The sequence below is a fragment of the Nelumbo lutea genome, chromosome 6 (genome assembly GCF_056320005.1).
Source record: "Nelumbo lutea isolate HS-2025 chromosome 6, American lotus-T2T, whole genome shotgun sequence".
NCBI lineage: Eukaryota > Viridiplantae > Streptophyta > Magnoliopsida > Proteales > Nelumbonaceae > Nelumbo > Nelumbo lutea.
Window position 1 is genome coordinate 28,455,342 of NC_142689.1, and position 18,155 is coordinate 28,473,496.

Here is an 18,155-nt window from a genome sequence, read left to right on the forward strand (position 1 = left end):
TGGTGATAGTCATACTCTTTTTTAAGATTAATCTGAAACAAGAGATTGTTATACAATAACAAATCAAGTTACAGAAATAATATGCTTAGATGAAAGAAATCTGTACTATGTTCACCAAAAACTGAACCCAAGATGTTATGTCTTCTTGGTGGAGATCTTCTTAGTTTTGATGTCTTCTTTAGAGGATTGTTAACAAAAAAATTTCACCATTGACAGCTGAAAAGAGCTAGGCTCATATTTGCTTTACGTACACCATCAGCATTGTCATCATCATCATCATCATCTTCTTCTTCTTCCCTTCTTTCGAATATAATATCATGGAAACATGGTATATGACAATAACATCTTATAATTCCAATTGAACAGTTTTCGCTAGCTAATGTTTGATGCTCCTTTCAATAAAGTAGTTGCTGGGTACATGATACTGGTATTGGAACATCCTTTAAAGAAAAAGTTTCAGATATAACTATTTGGTATGTTATTTCATTTTGGCAAGAGTATATAACTAGGAATATTCATTGAGACTTATGGGATAGCATCTTTGTACACATGATGAACCAATAAAGGTGTTAAATATGTGGCTAACCATCTTACCAGGTGTTTGGACTAAGATTTCACCTAGATATGATATATGATTTGTCAAGAAAACATTTCTTCCCCAACTTATCTCCTCTGAAAATATAAAAAGAAATCAATACATAAATTAGTTAACTGTGAACAATATACACTTTCCCTATAATATAAATGACATTTCTAGTGTCAACACTTTTTATTGATATTAAGATTAAGCTGAAAATAAGAACTTACTATGTAAGTCATAAACTAACTGAACAGAAAGAACAAATTAAGCTACAACATAATCAACTTAAACTCAATGGAAATTGCTTAGATGATAATGTAAAGTAAGGAGCCAAAATCTATACTATGTTCACCAGAATCTGAACCCAATATGTTGCATCTTTTTAGTGATGGAGGTATTACATTTGATTTATTTCTTTTTTCTTTATGTTATTTTTGGCAGCCACGATTTTCAGTTGCAGTTTCTATGCATTAGACACAGCTTTGAATACATTGAAATAACTGTTTAATCGGGTTACCCATACATGGTTTCTAGTTTCTATGGGACTTGGGAATGGCACCAAAAGCCTAAAGAAATGCTCCTACGTTAAGGAACTCCATGACACTAGCGCAAACCCAAAATCTTGACCAGTAAGACCTTTCTTTCTTTCTTTTAGAAATTCTAATTTTGAGCCTGAAAATATATGCAATAGCAACTCTAGAAACATAGCCAAATCCGTCGAGTTCTCCAAAAGCTCAAAACTTTCCAATAGGATGGAGTGGGCCTTTCTGCCATCTCATGAAAGCTACTGGGTTTTATCAAAAGTAGTGCTCCGTCATTTAATAATGCTTGTCTACTTGCACATTTTCCTTCCTAAAAAGACCTTGGTGGGTTTTCTGATAGTTCTTTTTTTTCCCTTTTTTTGTTAATCTTTTCTAATAGTTATTGCTCTCTTATTTAACATAGCTTATCTACATAGACACTTCCTTCTCCTTATGAAGGAAAAGAATATCCAAGCAAGGCCCAGGATTCCACTTAAGAGTTAGGACCATGGTCATCAAGTGGACGCATTACCAGGAATGGCAACAGGGGCAGGTTTGGGGCGGGGATCATATTCCCCGTCTCCAACCCTGATGTTGGAATAAATCCCCATCTCCCACCCCAATATTTTTTTCAAAAATATTGGGTATAAAAGTTGTCCTCCATTCCCAATCCCTGATGGGGATGGATTCTCCACGAGAATCCGAATGTCCAAAATTTTTTAACAATATTTTTTTGAAAAATAAATAAAAATTTTAAAATATGAATAATATTTTAAATACATATACATGTATATATATAATATAAATAATATCATATATAATATATTTAATATATATAATTGGGGTCAGGGCGGGGTAGGGACCTCATTCCCCATCCCCACTCCACCCCTACCCCACCAAAGCAAACCTCATCCCTGACCCAATGGGGTCGGGGAAGTTGGATACTCATCAGGGATGGGGAAAATTGCCATCCCTACGCATTACACATAAATTAGCTCACAAGACCCCTTCTCCAGTTTTCCAATAGGTCCATATCCATAAGAAAGGGTCCATTAAAACCAATAGACTTGGCCCATTGGCCAAGAAAAAGAAGGCAAGAAAGAAAAGAAATGGGAAAGGGTCCATAAGAAAGAGTAACTCCCTCTTCTTTGCTTATCTTCATAGACACTTCCTTTCCCTTCTGAAGGAAAAGAGCATCCAAGCAAGGTCCAGGATTCAAATTGAGAGTTAGGACCATGGCCATCGAGTGGCCGCATTACACATAAATTAGTTCAAAAGGCCCTTTCTCCAGCTTTCAAATAGGTCCATTACAACCAGAAAAGAAAAAAAGTTAGTCCATTCCCCATACAAAAGAAAGGAGGAAAGAAAAGAAATGGGTAAGCCCCATCAAATCTCTTTCTCAATTAGCTCACAGGCCCCTTTCTCCAGTTTTCAAATAGGTCCATTATAACCAATCAATTAGGCCCATTGGCCATGAAAAAGGCAAGAAGGAAAATAAATTGGTAAGCCCCATCAAATATCATTCCAAATGAAGGATATCTGTGGCCTTCAATAAAGACAAAGTTTAACTCCCTCTTTTCTCTGGTCTCATACCTTTCCCTTCCATTTGTAAGTCGTAACCATCGTATATTATAATTTATTTTATACCTTATATGTCCCTCTTCCCTCTCGGATAAATGTTTACATCTTCACCGTACAATAGGATACTTGGCTTGGCTTCACGTCCAAACCTCCGTCTAAAAAATCTGATTCATTTATTTTTCTCTGGCAGGGTTTCCACCGTTGTCGGGTTTACATGTATCCCCAGGCTAATAGGCTTGTAGGACCAGTTTGGGTCAAGCTAATAACCTTTATATAAATTATAATGGGTAAGAGATTTAGGTGGCCAGAGGGATCTTAGGCAGGAGACCGAACCTGACTCAAGCATCTATTTTATGCTTGCAAATACCAGGTTAGGCTAGGCTAGGGAGACCATTTTTTGAACCAGGGCAAAGTCGCAGAGAACCAATTCTAGTGGGCTTAGCCAAGAACAGAATTGAATGGGGAAAAAAATATTTCACTAAAAATGATACTCAAACCTAAATTTGAAGTGATTACCTATTAACAACTGAGTGGTGACTTGGTTGGCACGTTTCAACCCCGCTATCAACTCTCACCAAGAATTATTAATGTTGCTAGAAAAATTACAATACTATGCCAAGAAAAATTGTAGTAATCCGCATGTGGGAAAAGGCGAATGGTTCAATACCAGAAAAAAAAATAATAATGAATTGATTAGCTCGGATTACTAAACTTAAAAAAAAGGCCGTTGAATATACGTCTGCATTAGTATTCATGTTTTGTGTGTATCTGTAATTATCATGCTACTATTTATAAATATGCATCCATATATCATATATTGCATGTATCATGTCTTATTACAATCTTACAACCTTTATAATCCATATATCATATATTGCATGTATCATGTCTTATTACAATCTTACAACCTTTATAATCCATATATCATATATTGCATGTATCATGTCTTATTACAATCTTACAACCTTTATAATCCTTATGTGTATTAGAATATGCATAAATATCTATACATGTAAATATACATAAACCAGTCACGGCAGGGCTAAAGTGAGAACTAAGAAATGGAGGAAATCTAGGACTGGCTGGTTTGGGAGGGCTTACGTTTTCATTGAGCTACTTTGATTGAGCTGCTATAAAAGCGCTGTTTTGGCTGAGCAGCTTGGTCAAAGTTGCAACTTGCAAGTGCATAAGCCATGTTCAAAAGCCAAATTGAGGAGTTAGTAAAAATACTCTTCGTATCAAATCAGTCTTCAGTCTAAAAAATTATATATTTTTTGAGGAAGATGAAGAAAAAGAAAAACAGTGAAGAAGGAGAAACCTTGGCAATCGTGTTTCTTTTGATGATTTTGGCTCGAAATGCTGCCACATCAGCACCACATGGGCATTGACATTTATTACATATGAAACATTGTGAAACAACTGTTTAATTTCACCATTTATCAAATAAATGATGGAAAACTGAAACACTTTGATTTTTGTGCATGCGGGCATTTGGAAAACGTTAAATTCTTGTTTCCCCCAATGTCCCATTGTTTCTTGAAACCAAATACTGATTTGGCACATTTTAATGGATATTAATCTTAGGTAGAAAATAAAAAATATATATATATTTAAAATAACATCCAACCAAACAACAAAAACAAGAAACGATTAAAGTGAAAAAATACAAATAAACGACACATCTATAAACACCCATGGAACCAAGGACATACTATTTTTTTCGCAAAGATAACCGGCGGTGACTTTTCTTCTTCAGTGTAGAAAGGGAAGAAGAATTGCAGAAACACGTTTGCTCTATGTTTGGTTGAGATGCTTTATAGTTTACACTTCCAGTCACATATAAGGGGTGATAAATGTAACCAAACCGTGGTCCAATATTTGAAACCAAACTAGTCCTTCAATTTTTGTAGAAGACCGAACCGAAACTGAATCAAATCAATCAATTAATCAGTTGATCAATTTGGTTTTTTCGGGCCAGTCATTTGGGTCAAACAGTCAGACCATTCGAACCAGTAACCAGACCCCTAACAGGTTCAGTCACCGGTTCATTTTTAAAAACCATGGGTTCAACGACACCAAAATTGGATTTCCGGAATTTCACGAACATAGCTTTTTGACTTTCCATGTGGGACCAACATCACAAAGCCAGAAAATGCTGCCAAAAAGCCCTCCTCAATGGGCAGTTGGGCACCTAGGTCTATTAGTCCAGATTCAGGCCTGTCCCTGAAGTCCGGTGGGTCGGTCTAGGCTAGAAATTACTACTACTACAGTACTACGATTCAAATTCAGATTTTATCCTCACAAATTTTGTTCTTACACTATCCTCACAACACTTCCGCCATGCATAAGGAAATTATCACTAACTATTACAATCAGGATTTCCACCCAAAAAAATAATAATAATAATTCAGATCTCCTGCTCACGAAAATCCTACCCACATGACACTACAGCTGTAGTATCTCATGTTCCCAATGTACAGCTGTAGTGTGGAGATCTTGGATTAGTCTTAAACTAGAAATTACCACCACTATTACCACTAGAATTTCAATTTCATTCTCAGAAAATTTATCCTCACACCATTCTCACAACACTTCAGCCGTGCATTGGGAATATCTTCCCATGAATGATGAAAACATGCATGTACAAATATGTTTCAAATGCACGGCTGCAATTGTTGTGAGGACGAAATCCGATCGACCACTAATGGTAGATTTGACTTGAGCCCGGAGTAGCCTGGTTTGCTAGATTACCTACCACCATTTACCTTACTGTGATTTCACCTTCTTTCTCATGAAGGAGACAAGCGTTATTCTGACAGCTCTGGTGTGGACACAATCAAAATCGTACAGGACCTGAAAACCTTCATGTTGGTCTGATATAAATGTTGATTTCTCGGCCGTTCCCAAGGTGCTCGGACCTTCATGGAATACAATTATCGATTAAGCAAAATTGTAAAGCAGAACAAAGAAGGAAAAGGGGGGAGATTGGGAGAATTATATTAAAGAGAAAGGAACAGAAGAACAAATTACGATGATATTATCCAAACAACCAAATGAGAGGTTTTCCAAGTTTTCACAGATCTGAAGTGATCATTCACGTTTACCATTTCTAAGGTTTTGGCCTTGGGGCTGTATTCTACTATTCTCCTATTCATTGGGATTCTGAGAGTCTCCATAAGTCAGGACATGTTGCACATCTGAAGAAAAATTGCATTGACTGTATTACTGTCAATCATACTGCATTATGTTTACAGCTATTGAAATTTTAACGGAGTTCAGATTGCATCAAATCAACCCGGAAAAATCTCACTTTTTTTTGTAATATAGATTAGACTTTCTACTGGAGTGCCATGTGAGATGTGACCTGATCAAACAACTACAAGGTTTTGAATAAACAGTACGTCAATACCTGAAACAGTTGGCTTGATCAAGGTCTTAATAAATGGCAATTCCAAATCCCAGACAAATTGGATCAATCTGTCAGTGTTATTTTGGTACTGCCTTTGATGAATAGAGTATTACTACGGGTACACAGAGAGATGTTTGTAGCCAAATAATCAGAACTCTGGCACGTTTTATGTACCATATGCCTCTTGCTGTAAAATGGTTGTAAACCTTGGACCTTATTTAGGCATACATCGGAAGGAAAGAAGCCGAAGGTCAAAGAAAAATAAGAGAGGCAAAGAAAGAACTATGAACAAAGAAGAATTTTTGCTCAGGAGATTTCTAAGTCAGGCAGACATATTTGTAATGTACCTATGCCATGTTGCAGATCCAAACAAGGCAATATTCATGGTCAAATTATAGGAAGAATTAAGAATGGGGCTGCTCATTTTGTGGCTTGTAGGATCAATACCAGTGGAAGGAATTTCCTGTATATTCGGACGCTTGCCATTGGCCGACCCCTTTGATAATGAATATCAGCCTGGGATGAAGCTGTTTGGGGTGTGTGCGTGTACACACGTCTTGATTAGCATTAGTCACAAAAAAATAAATAAATAAATAAATCTGGACCTGAATCAGACTGGATCAATGCTCACGATCAACATTGATTGAATTCAAGATATTGATGCCAAGCCCATAACTACCTAGTCAGGTCCAATTGAACTATCAAACTGGCCCTACCCTTCAGAAAATCGATGTGTATCCAGGAGTTGAACAATATCTCTTGATGATAAGCAAAAATTTTACTCAGTACATTCTCACCCAAGAAAAAGAACAGGGTTTTGTTTTTTTAATAATTATCGTCATCAATTACATCAACAATATGCAGAATCTCTGCCTACAGTAAGATCACGATGGGACAAATAATTGTAACAAGATCAATGAATTGCAAGTAAAGGTACCTCAGGGGCATGGCGAGGAATGCAAAATTGGTGGGGGCCAGGAGGTGACCAGGTTGTGCTTCAAAATTTGAGTGATGTTCAGATTCTCTGTGCTTCTTGTGCTATCATCAACTCCCCATAGTCATCAACTGCTACCTGCATTAATAAAATAACCTATCAGAAAATTATATCTTCCAACATGATGGTGCAGCCTAGGGAGCTACAAAAGAGATAACTGCTTAGGCTCTCCAGGACAAAGATCACAGGAACCCATGATACCCGACTTTTTTACACCATCATGAAGCTGCATTACTTGCACTGTTAGAAATCTCAAAACAATTGCCCACATTATGATTGTCCACCACAAACAAATGCACATATGCAATGTTATGGTTGGGCATGATTCATCCACGCAAATCCAAGTCTATGTTGAAACAGGTATAGGCAGCTACCACGAAATATGTAGTGAGTAGCAACCATAAACTTTGTGAAGGGTTTGTTGGAGATGCTAAGATAGGAATGGAAGCAAGACATAGAAGAGTGGTTTAGCCAAGTGCTATTATCTTTTTCTTTTAATTTTTGCTGAACCCTTGTTCATACCTTAAAATTTTTGACAACAATTTCTATAGATAAGCTTCAAATGTAAAGAATACATCCTTGATCCTTGCTCATTGTATCTTCATTGACCATATTACACCAAAAATAAAGTTTTTATGCCAAAACTTAAGGGATGAGGATGAACTCCTGATCAGGAAAGAAGGAGAAGAAGAAAGATAAGTAATCAATTGAGCAAAGCAACTTGGGTGAGTCAACCCATTCTCTTACCCTTGCAAACAGCAATAGGTAAACGATATTAGGAGGAAGAAGGGCAGAAGTGTAAAAAGTAAGATTCTCTAGAATAGAAACTGAAGTACCATCAAGATAAGGAACCCAAGTATCAAATTGAGCAGACGGATCCATAGCAGGAGACACCTTCCTATTAGTATAAACCTGTAACTTTAGTGGCACAATAGAAAGAACAAAAGCCTAGGAAAGGTCATTTTAAGCACAGGAATAGGAAGAGAAAAGACAAACAAACTCTCTTCACTAATGTTTTCCCCCTAAAGAGAGGCACAAGAAGGAAAGAAAGGAATGGACTCAAAAAAAGATGGCATTTCTTAAAACAAACCATTTGCCATAGCTTTGGTTATAAAAACGATATCCTAAGTGTCAAAATAACCAAAGGAAACTCCCTAAATGGCTCTCTTCACTAAAGGGGGAAAACAAAATCCTAAGAAAGGTCATTTAAGCGCAGGAATAGGAAGAGAAAAGGCAAACAAACTCTCTTCACTAATGTTTTCCCCCTAAAGAGAGGCACAAGAAGGAAAGGAAGGGGTGGACTCAATAAAAGATGGCATTTCTTAAACCAAACAATTTTCCATAGATTAGGTTATAAAAACGATATCATAAGTGTCAAAATAACCAAGGGAACTCCCTAAATTGCTCCCTTCACTAAAGGGGGAAAACAAAAGCCTAGGAAAGGTCATTTTAAGTGCAGGAATAGGAAGAGAAAAGGCAAACAAACTCTCTTCACTAATGTTTTCCCCCTAAAGAGAGGCACAAGAAAGAAAGAAAGGGGTGGACTCAAAAAAGAAAAGATGGCATTTCTTAAAACAAACCATTTTCCATAGATTAGGTTATAAAAACGATATTCTAAGTGTCAAGATAACCAAAGGAACTCCCTAAATGGCTCTAGCATCCAGTCTAGACTTGTTAAGACTCAAGTCATGGATAAAAGAATCACAACCAAAAACTAATATAGAGTAAATACAAATTGGATTATGGCTCTAGCATTCTATTAATTAAGTGGTCATGTGGACTGAATCCCCTCAAACCAAATAGGGTTATGACCACCACTACTAAGCATCCACCTCAAAAACAAGGTGGCTTTTTATTTTTGCCACTGTATTTTGTTGAAGTGTGTATATATACAAACTCTAATGAATAACCCCCATTTTTCATTCAAACAAGATTTAAGGTATTTTGAAAAGTATTCTTTTGTATTTTATGAGCAAAAAAATTTAATCCTACAATTAAATCAGCTTTCCACTAGATTATATAAATTTCTATTAATGCTTTGAACTCATCTCTAGTCTACATCATATACAACCATGTGTAACATGAATAACCATCTAGAAGCAAAATGACATAACAAATGCCACACAAGGAACAAATAGAATATGGTCACCAAACATCAAAATGAATAATGTGAAAAGGAAAAGAACAATTTTTATTACCAGGAAAATAAGATACTCTACAATGTCTAGCCAACTAGCAAACTTCACACTGTAAAATGGAATAAGCAACAAACTTAAACAATTGACTAAAAGGAAATTTCAAAGACCCAAATGACAAGTGGACTAACTGAACACGCCAAATCATAATTTCATAGATGGACTATGCAAAAGATTACTCCATTTGTATTACAACTATTGCCAATCATCCTCGTAGTGAAATCATGAAAAAATACATCAATTAATAAAGCAATTCAAACTTTTAGTCAACCTATTAATAGATAAAAGATTGATAGTCAATTGTGGAACATGAAGAATAGAATCACGAGAGTTATCATCACGTGGATTAACTTCATCCTTCCCAGAGACAGAGAGAAGAACAAGGATCCATTAAGAATAATGACTTTATGTTGAACAAAGCACAAAATTTGAAGGGCATGCTGGTCAGCAACCCACTTGGAGAGGCAAAGACATGGAAAGCAAGTGAATTACCTAACATAGCAAAGGAAATAAAGGAGTACCAGATTGAAAATATCATGGTATCGACTTTAGATTTCAAGGATAAAATAAATGGAATAAAATAGAAACCCGGCAGCAAAGGAAGAAGATCATGGAGACAAAGGGAAAAGAAGACAGAGAAAGAAAGAGTAAAGAACGTTAGGAGAGTGTCAAAATCGACCTCCTAACTATCACCAAGTATTATTTATATTATTTTTTATCAATAACAGAAAGTTTTATTTATATTATAATACTATGGAAATTACAAAGATACCCCTGGTTATGTAAAATAAAGACAGAGACATCTGCCACCTATATTTCTAACAGACCAACAATCCCCCTCAAGCGGGAGCATAAATGTCAAATGGCTCCAACTTGTTACAAATGTAATCCATTCTCATGCAGCTTAGGGTCTTGGTGAAGAGATCAGTTAGTTGATCTTCTAATCTTACATAAGGTGTAAAAACATCACCACTTGCAACCTTCTCTCTCACAAAATGACAGCCCACCTCTATATGTTAGGTTCTCTCATGAAAGACTAGATTAGAGGGCTGCAACTTGGGGTGGGCTCGAGTTGGGGGATTATTAAAATTTCAATGGGCCTGGCCCAAAATCTCAGGCCTAATGTAGTATAATTGTATAAACTCTTCGAATCGGGTACCCGACTTGTACCCCTTGATTAAAGGCAATGTGTGGGCAATGACTTGGTTGTCAGAAAACAACTTTATGGTCCTTGAAAATAGGTACTACAATTTCCTAATGGACATGCTTACACAAAATCAACTCAAACATTGTATGTGCCATTGCGATGTACTCAGCTTCAACACTGCTTCCAGCAACCACACTTTGCTTTTTACTCTTCCAAGTAAGAAGATTCCCTCCAAGGAAGGTGTAGTAACCTGTGGTAGACTTCTTGTCTGTTGAGGACCTTGCCCAATCTGCATCTAAATACCCTTCTAGTGAAAAATCTCCCCCTTTCTTATATAACAACCCTCGACAAGAGATCATTCTAAATAACACCATACCCTAATAACACCTTCCCAATGAGTAGTCCTAGGAATAAACTCAAATTGTGTCAAAGGACAACCAAAGATGGTGCCTAATTCAATCAAAAGTATTTGGAGGGAACCTGCTCCTCCAAGAGTGGAGGCATTTGATTGGCCGATATCAAAGGTTTGTATCCTTACTCAAGACAATTTGAAGAAAAGGGGCCTTTAGTTCCCTAGTAAATGGGTGTTGTGCAAGGGTAATGAGGAGAACATCATGCATTTGCTAGTTCAGTGTGGCTATGTAAGAGGTATTTGGGCCTACTTTTTTAAGCTCTTCAATATGGCCAGGCGGGTGCCCAATGAATATGAGATCTTTGGAAGCCAGTGTTTTAGAAGTGCAAGACATAAAAAAAAAGTGCAAGGGGCAATTTGTGCCTGATGTGCAAGGCACAATGTGAGGCGCACGCCTTTTTGAAACAAGGTGCAAAAATTAAAAAATGCTAAAAAATAAAAAAAAAATGTCAGAAAAATAAAAAAAATTCCAAAATTTTCAAAAAGATGCAAAAAATTAAAAATATTAAGCATAATATTAATAAAAAATATAAACTTAAATTTTAAAATAAATGTTAAAAAAAAACTATTATCTAAAGTGTATTCAAATGAAAATTTAAAAATAAAATCAAGCATATAAAGCATTTTCAAGTATGTAAAACCCACAACCTCTTTTTTTTTTCCTCAATTGCATAACTTCAAGTAACTAATATGATGTAAAACATATTGCATTCCTGATTCTATGAGCCGCCTTTGTACCATGCCCCTTGAGGTGAGGCACATCAGGCATGCGCCTTTTGAAAAGGGTTTAGGACCTAGGCGAGGCACATACCCTAAAATACGCCTAGGCTTGCCTTTTAAATCACTGTTGGAAGATAGCCAATAGTGCATGGGAACACCAAAGAAAAAATTATATGGAGCTATATTCCCTTTGTTGTGTGTTGGGAGGTGTGGAAGGAAAGAAACAAGAGAATCTTCAAGGACAAAATGAAAAGCAATGAAGAGCTAGGGGTATTGATCAGTTCAAGGATTATTGGTCGGGTGATATTTCTTCCAGAATTTGAAGGCCTTCGCAAAGAAAATTTTGCAGCTAATTTTTTGTGTACTTTGAATGTTTAATATTGGTAGTTGGATTTGTTTCTGTTGTTTTAGTTGTTGGAATACAGTTTGTTTGTTGGTTGGTGACTCTTTGTCACCTAGTTAATGTACCTTGCTTTCTTTTTCAATAAATTTTCTTCTTTATTTGTCTTCAAAAAAAAAAGAGAATGAAAGCTGCTCCTACGCTTATGGTGATGGTGCCCACATGGAAGCTAGATTAGTTGTGGGATCAAAGATCCTAGAATCTTCAATCCACTTTAAGATTCATGTGGTCAAGATTACTGCTAGACAGTGCTTATTTGGCTTTCCAACACTTCTAGATGGCAAGGGTATTTTTGCAATTTTACATGCTTGAGGGTTATATTTGGGGCCAGGTGTCAACCTAGTAACTTTCCTTTGTTTGGATTTATGCTTGAAATTGTTTGGGATAGGTTTTAGCTTCTTTTGTAAGTAACTTGTGGGGCAAGCTAAGTTGTGAGGCAAGTGTCATCTTTTAAAAGCTTCTTTATTATTAAGCTTGTAAGGATCCTTTGGATAACAGTTTTGGATGATGAACAAAGAAAGCTTCTTTACAGAATTCAGTGTGACTGCCAAGTTTCGCCCTCATCCTTAGGTGTGAATGTGATTGCCTAGGGTTATCATCTTACATCCACCTCTTCTCTTCTTCTTTCTTCTTCTATGATATTTGTTTCTGATCTACACAACTACAACCTGAATTTAGTTGCAAGATAAGTGTTAAATCACAAAGGTCTTGCATCAACTAATTATTATGAGACGATCAAAAGATTCTCTAAGGAAGGGGCATTACCTCACCAAGTCTAGAATTTGATATAATTACAATTGCCAGGGCTGTATCCAATGTGTAGAATGAAGGAGGTATTAGGTATATGATTTAATATTACCTTTCCACGTGTTTGAAGAGATCCTATCTAGACAAAAGTTATTGTCCCAACTTAGTGTTCAGTATCAGTTCATAATTGCTCTAGATAACCAAGGCCAAAAGACATCATGTTATTGAGAAAATCTCCAAAGCCTTTTTTAAGCAATGTTGTATTCCTGTCTGAGATGCAATCTACACCAAAAACTCCTTCCCCTTTGGTTTACAAACCAGTTTTCAATTAACAAGGTTATCACTTTTCTCCACCTCCTTCCCACATGAAATTCCTCTGAAGTTGCTCAATGCAATCCCTCGCCTTTGAAATGACATGAAAATCTAATAAATGATAAGTCGAGAAATTTGCCAAGGTAGTCTTGATGAGTGTAGGTGCCCACCATTGGATGTATAATTCCACTTCCAAGTAGCTAGTCTCTTCTCACAATTCTCATTACAAGATCCCAAAATGATAAATTCCTCAAATTTCCTCCTTAAAGTGTTCCAAAGCAAATAATTGCTCACTCCTCCCTTTTGCAGACCAGAACTTCTTTATATTCTTATATAGATTCTATTGGAAGACTGATGCTCATGATATTGCTCTTGGAAAAGTTAATGAGGAGACTTGTAAGGCTCTAAAAGCTTCAAAACACCTTTTTTCTATATGTTCTATTTACAAAAAATAATTAATGAAGGTCACTATTACTGATCAATTAAAAAGTAACTAATTAAGGGCACATTAATATGACTAATGAAAATGAATAGCATCCTTCTAATTGCCTACATTCCACCACTTTTGACTATTATTATGTGTAGGGCATTTTAGAAGGTTATGTTAGTCCAAAGGAAACTAGAAATAAGACAACCAAAATAAACATCCACAAAGTAGAAGATGAAAAAGCAACAAAAATAGTATATAACCACCTACTAGGGGTGGCCACGAGCCGAGCTTCTCACGAGCTATTCGAGCCAACCTCGAGCTTGATACATAGACTCGTTTTCTAATCGAGCCGAGCTCAAGCCCAATGAAACTTGTCTTGTGAGGCTCGCGAGCCTAGTATAATAAATAAATAATTTTTTTATTATATACATGCATACATACATATACATATACATATAATTATATATAAAATAAATAATTTTTATTATATAAAATAATATTTTTATTTTCTATGTATAATAGCAAATAATTTTTATAATTCTTATTTTGTTGCATGTAAAATAAAAAATATTTTTATCTATATAATTTTTATTTTTTAGAAAAAACTTGGCTTGTAGTCGAGCTCAAACTTGCGAGCTTTGAACCGAGCCAAGCTCTAGCTCAAGTCTCTAGCTCGAGCCGAGCTTGAATAGCCAAGTATTCGGCTCGGCTAGGCTCGAATCCACCCCTACCAACTACCTATCAAGCCTCTTCAGAAACAGTTTGAAGACATATCATGATGGAAATGATGTTCTAAGTCAGAACATGAAACAAAATGACCTAAAAGATAAGGAGACGTATCCTTTCATGATGTCACTGTCATTTAGGAATTGTGCTAAAGACAATTTTTCAATAATTGAACCGGAAGTAGACATGTTCATGGGCTGGATAGCCCGACGGCCCGGCCCAACCCATTATTTTTCAGGCTTCGACAAAATTTCAGGCCCGCGGGCTCGGGCTCAGGCTTTCTGAAATAAGCCCGAGCCTGGCCCAATGCTATTACATATAATAAAAAAGCATTTTGTTATAAATAATAAATATATATAATATATATTTGTTTCTTAAATTATTAATAAGTATTAATTTACTATTAAGAAATATAAATTAGTTTATTAATTTATTAAATTATTACTAAATTAATATAATATTAGTTTATAAAAGTACACTAAAAATAAGACATTTTGTGTATAGGTTGGGCTTCGGGCTCGGGCTTGGTCTTTGGGCTTTATATAAGGGCCGGGCTCGGGCTCAAGATCTAGGCCCGATGATCGGGCCTGCACATTTTCTGTTGATTAAGAGGCAAAGCCCGGCCCGGCCCATGAACAGGTCTAACATAGGCTGAAACGTTTTCTTGATCCTTTCAATGCCGTAGCCTTTCAAGTTCTTCCCTAATCTCTTCTGCTTTATTGAGCTTTGGGCCAAGCTCCAAACTTGATGTCAATCCTTACATACCACAAATATCATGTATTTGCCTTTTATGCTCATCTGTTAAGATTTCATACCTGTTGAAAATTTTCTGTAGCAATGTCCTTCATCTGAAATAAGCATGATGACAAAAACTAAGTTCATATTTAGGAAAGTAAAAGGAGAAATGTTAATCTCAACAAGAGTATCAGTCTACATACGAACAGCCTAACGGCAGGAAAAGAATTTACACCAAGAAACAATACAAAAGAAGAAAACTAGATGCATATAAGGAAATGCTGAAACAGAAGGGTGAAATTGCATTGATCAAACTGCTATCACAACCATAAATTCTTTTCCTTTAGTTGCCAGTGAAAAAGATCTATTAAAGCACAACCTCAAGCATTTATAACTGAAATTTAACATGGTCAAAAAAATAAAAAACAAAAAACAAATTTAACTGGTATGAAATGACAACTATGCCTTGACTCTTGAGAAAGGAAAGGTCGAGGATCAATTTGAATCAGTGAATGGCAACACAGGTGGGGTCTCATCAGTTGCAAACAAGCTTTTAAGGCTTTTACATATGACAGAATTTACAAAGGAAAGAAAAAAAAAAAGAAGCAAAGAGATTAGTGTTCTATTGTTATATATAGGGTTAAGCAAAATGTTGTGGCCGCTTCTTGCATAAGCATTGCCAACTTGATAGTTTTAGTACCTCTGAAAAGTTCCATCATCCATATGTAATTAAGCCCATTGGGTGAGGGGAGCTCATCTATAACTTAAGCTCTAGCCTTTCCACAATCACTAACACAAACCCAACAGCTCGATTTGGACATAATGAATGAGTGGCATTGACTAAGAGCAGTATCATTAGGTGGATGAGAGTGCTTGCACATACACATGTTGTTGGGGACTCAAAAAGCTGGCAGTGGTTTCAAGAGTGTATGCGGCTTCTGTTTCCAGGTTGAAAGTTTCAATTTTAGAATTTACTTTCAGCAAAGAACTTTTCCAAATCCCTGGGTAAAAGGGAACTAAAAAAGGATTCTTCATGTTGTAGGACATCTGACATTTTTCTAATCTTTTGATACATTGAGGGATCTCCTTAGTTTTGGAATGTCCTCCTTTTTCCTTACCTACTTTTTTTTAGAAAATGTTTTCCTTACCTACTTATATCCCTTGTATCTTCTCAATTCTTATGTCCCATGGTTAGCAATTATGCACTGTGTGGCATGTGCAAAATATGATTATCTCGACCCAATAGCTGGGGCAAGGTTTTCTTGCAAGGAAGATTGATTATGTATTCCAAAATTTCATGGATTGCAATAGAAAATGTACACCTTCCCTTCTTCCAGAAACATATAATGTCGCATGTTTGTTAATCAGTCCCAACGTAACTTCAGGATAAACAACCGAGGCCATCAAGCAACTAACTAATTCGGAGGCATGGAGAGAAAATTGGGACTTGGAGAAACACATTCTAAGCATCTAACGATGGACAGCATTAAGTAGAATTACAAGCAAGAAAGAGATCAAACCCATCATCAATCTCTAAAAGCGTGAAGATGCAAGGACAACCCGTTATACATCTCTCTGAGCTAGTTCAGTTGTTATCCATGATAATACAATCCTCTTTCTTGTTGTCACTAAGATAAATAGAAATCAGCATCTACATTTCATAATTTGAATCAGTAAGAGTGCATGTGTTTAAAATGTTAATAACGGTTAGTAAATAACTAGTCATATTATCATATAGGTCACCTAGTAACTGGAAACTTGACAATTCAATTTGACAATGACGAATGCCATAAATTACAGATTGCAAAATTTTCTTTTTCTGATGAATTACAGTTAGAAAAAAAAAATTCAAACAAAGTAGAGTAAATAATCTTGCTGTGTACCCACACTTGGAGTGCAAAACAGGTTTCATATCTGTCGACGATCAAAAACAACTTTGAGCTTCTAGGAAACCAACAAACTAGAAAAGAAGAAAAAAAATAGAAAATGCATTACCTGCGGAGATTGGTATTTATCGGAGTGATAGATTTGTGTCTATTGACGATTAGATTTTCTGATTTGTTCATCCTATGCTTGCTTCCGGAGATACGTGAAGCAGAGCGTATAGCTCTGTTTGGAGTCTAGTCTTGAGTCTTGAGGCGGGTTTTGGGTTTTAAAGGGTTTTGGAATTTATAGTGCGATCTGAGGGACACAGAACACCAGACTTGCACGTGGTAGACCATTTTCATCCGTGTCTCGTATTTTCGGTCACAGTCAAGATTAGCTGCCAACATATATGTTCCAACATGATCTGACTCCGCACATGGGTCCCAATCTCGAGGTGAGAATGTGAGATTTGTGGCGTCAAATCTTATTGATATGATGTTGGAACATGTCTCGGTGACTTAGAACATATGCGCCCGACAATGTTTCACAGCACATCTCCGCCTGGGAACATATCCCGATCATAATACTAAATTCGAAGAAGTCATCATTAGTAAATGTTTCCAATACAAGGCGGGGATGCGATGTGGGGCTTTGTGGGGTGCCCCATTGTGGAGCGTTGATCTAAACTTTACACTTAGGGGTGGTCATGAGTCGAGTTCTTCATGAGCTACTCGAGCATGACTTGTGAAAAGTTCGGCTAAATCGAGTCTAATTTATAGGTTCAATTAATAAATGAGCCGAGCTCGAGCCTAATAGAGCTCAGCTCGTGAGATTCGTGAGTCAAGCTTGAATATTTATATATATATATATAATAGAAAATAATATGTAATAAAATATTATAATTCTTAAATTTTTTAAATATCAAATAAAAAATATTTTTATATATAATTTTTTGTTTTTATAAAACATTTTTTCTCAAATCGAGCCAAGCCGAACTCAAACTTACGAGTTTTTGACTTGAGTCGAGTTCAAACTCAAGATTCTAGCTCAAACCAAGCTCAAGCTCAAGCTCGAGCTTTGTACTACCTTGGCAAGCCGAGCTCGAGCCTCATACTATTCGGCTCGGCTCGGCTTAAATCCACCCATAGTCACACTTACAATACTTTTGGGGAGAATTGAGATCTGCTCCTTATGTAGCACTTCTCACATTGACCTCACAACCATAACCTATCATGTATTGGGAACATGATATTCTCGCCAAGACATGTTGTGAAGTTGACGTGTGAAGCACTATGTGAGGGGAAGATCTGGGCTCCTTTGTAGAAATCAAGAACCCTTCAAAAAATAGGATCATGACGAGACTCCCTAGTGACTTTTGGA

At 36.4% G+C, this 18,155-nt stretch overlaps 1 long non-coding RNA gene across 1 annotated transcript; it reads right to left on the minus strand.

The window, feature by feature from the left end:
* Positions 1-17,144, minus strand: LOC148848220 (uncharacterized). Its single transcript, XR_016101398.1, has 6 exons — positions 16,905-17,144; positions 14,990-15,022; positions 7,029-7,163; positions 3,784-5,600; positions 595-672; positions 1-300 (listed from the first exon to the last, which is right to left on the minus strand). It is a non-coding gene; the product is annotated as an uncharacterized LOC148848220 (long non-coding RNA).
* Positions 17,145-18,155: the final 1,011 nt, after the last annotated feature.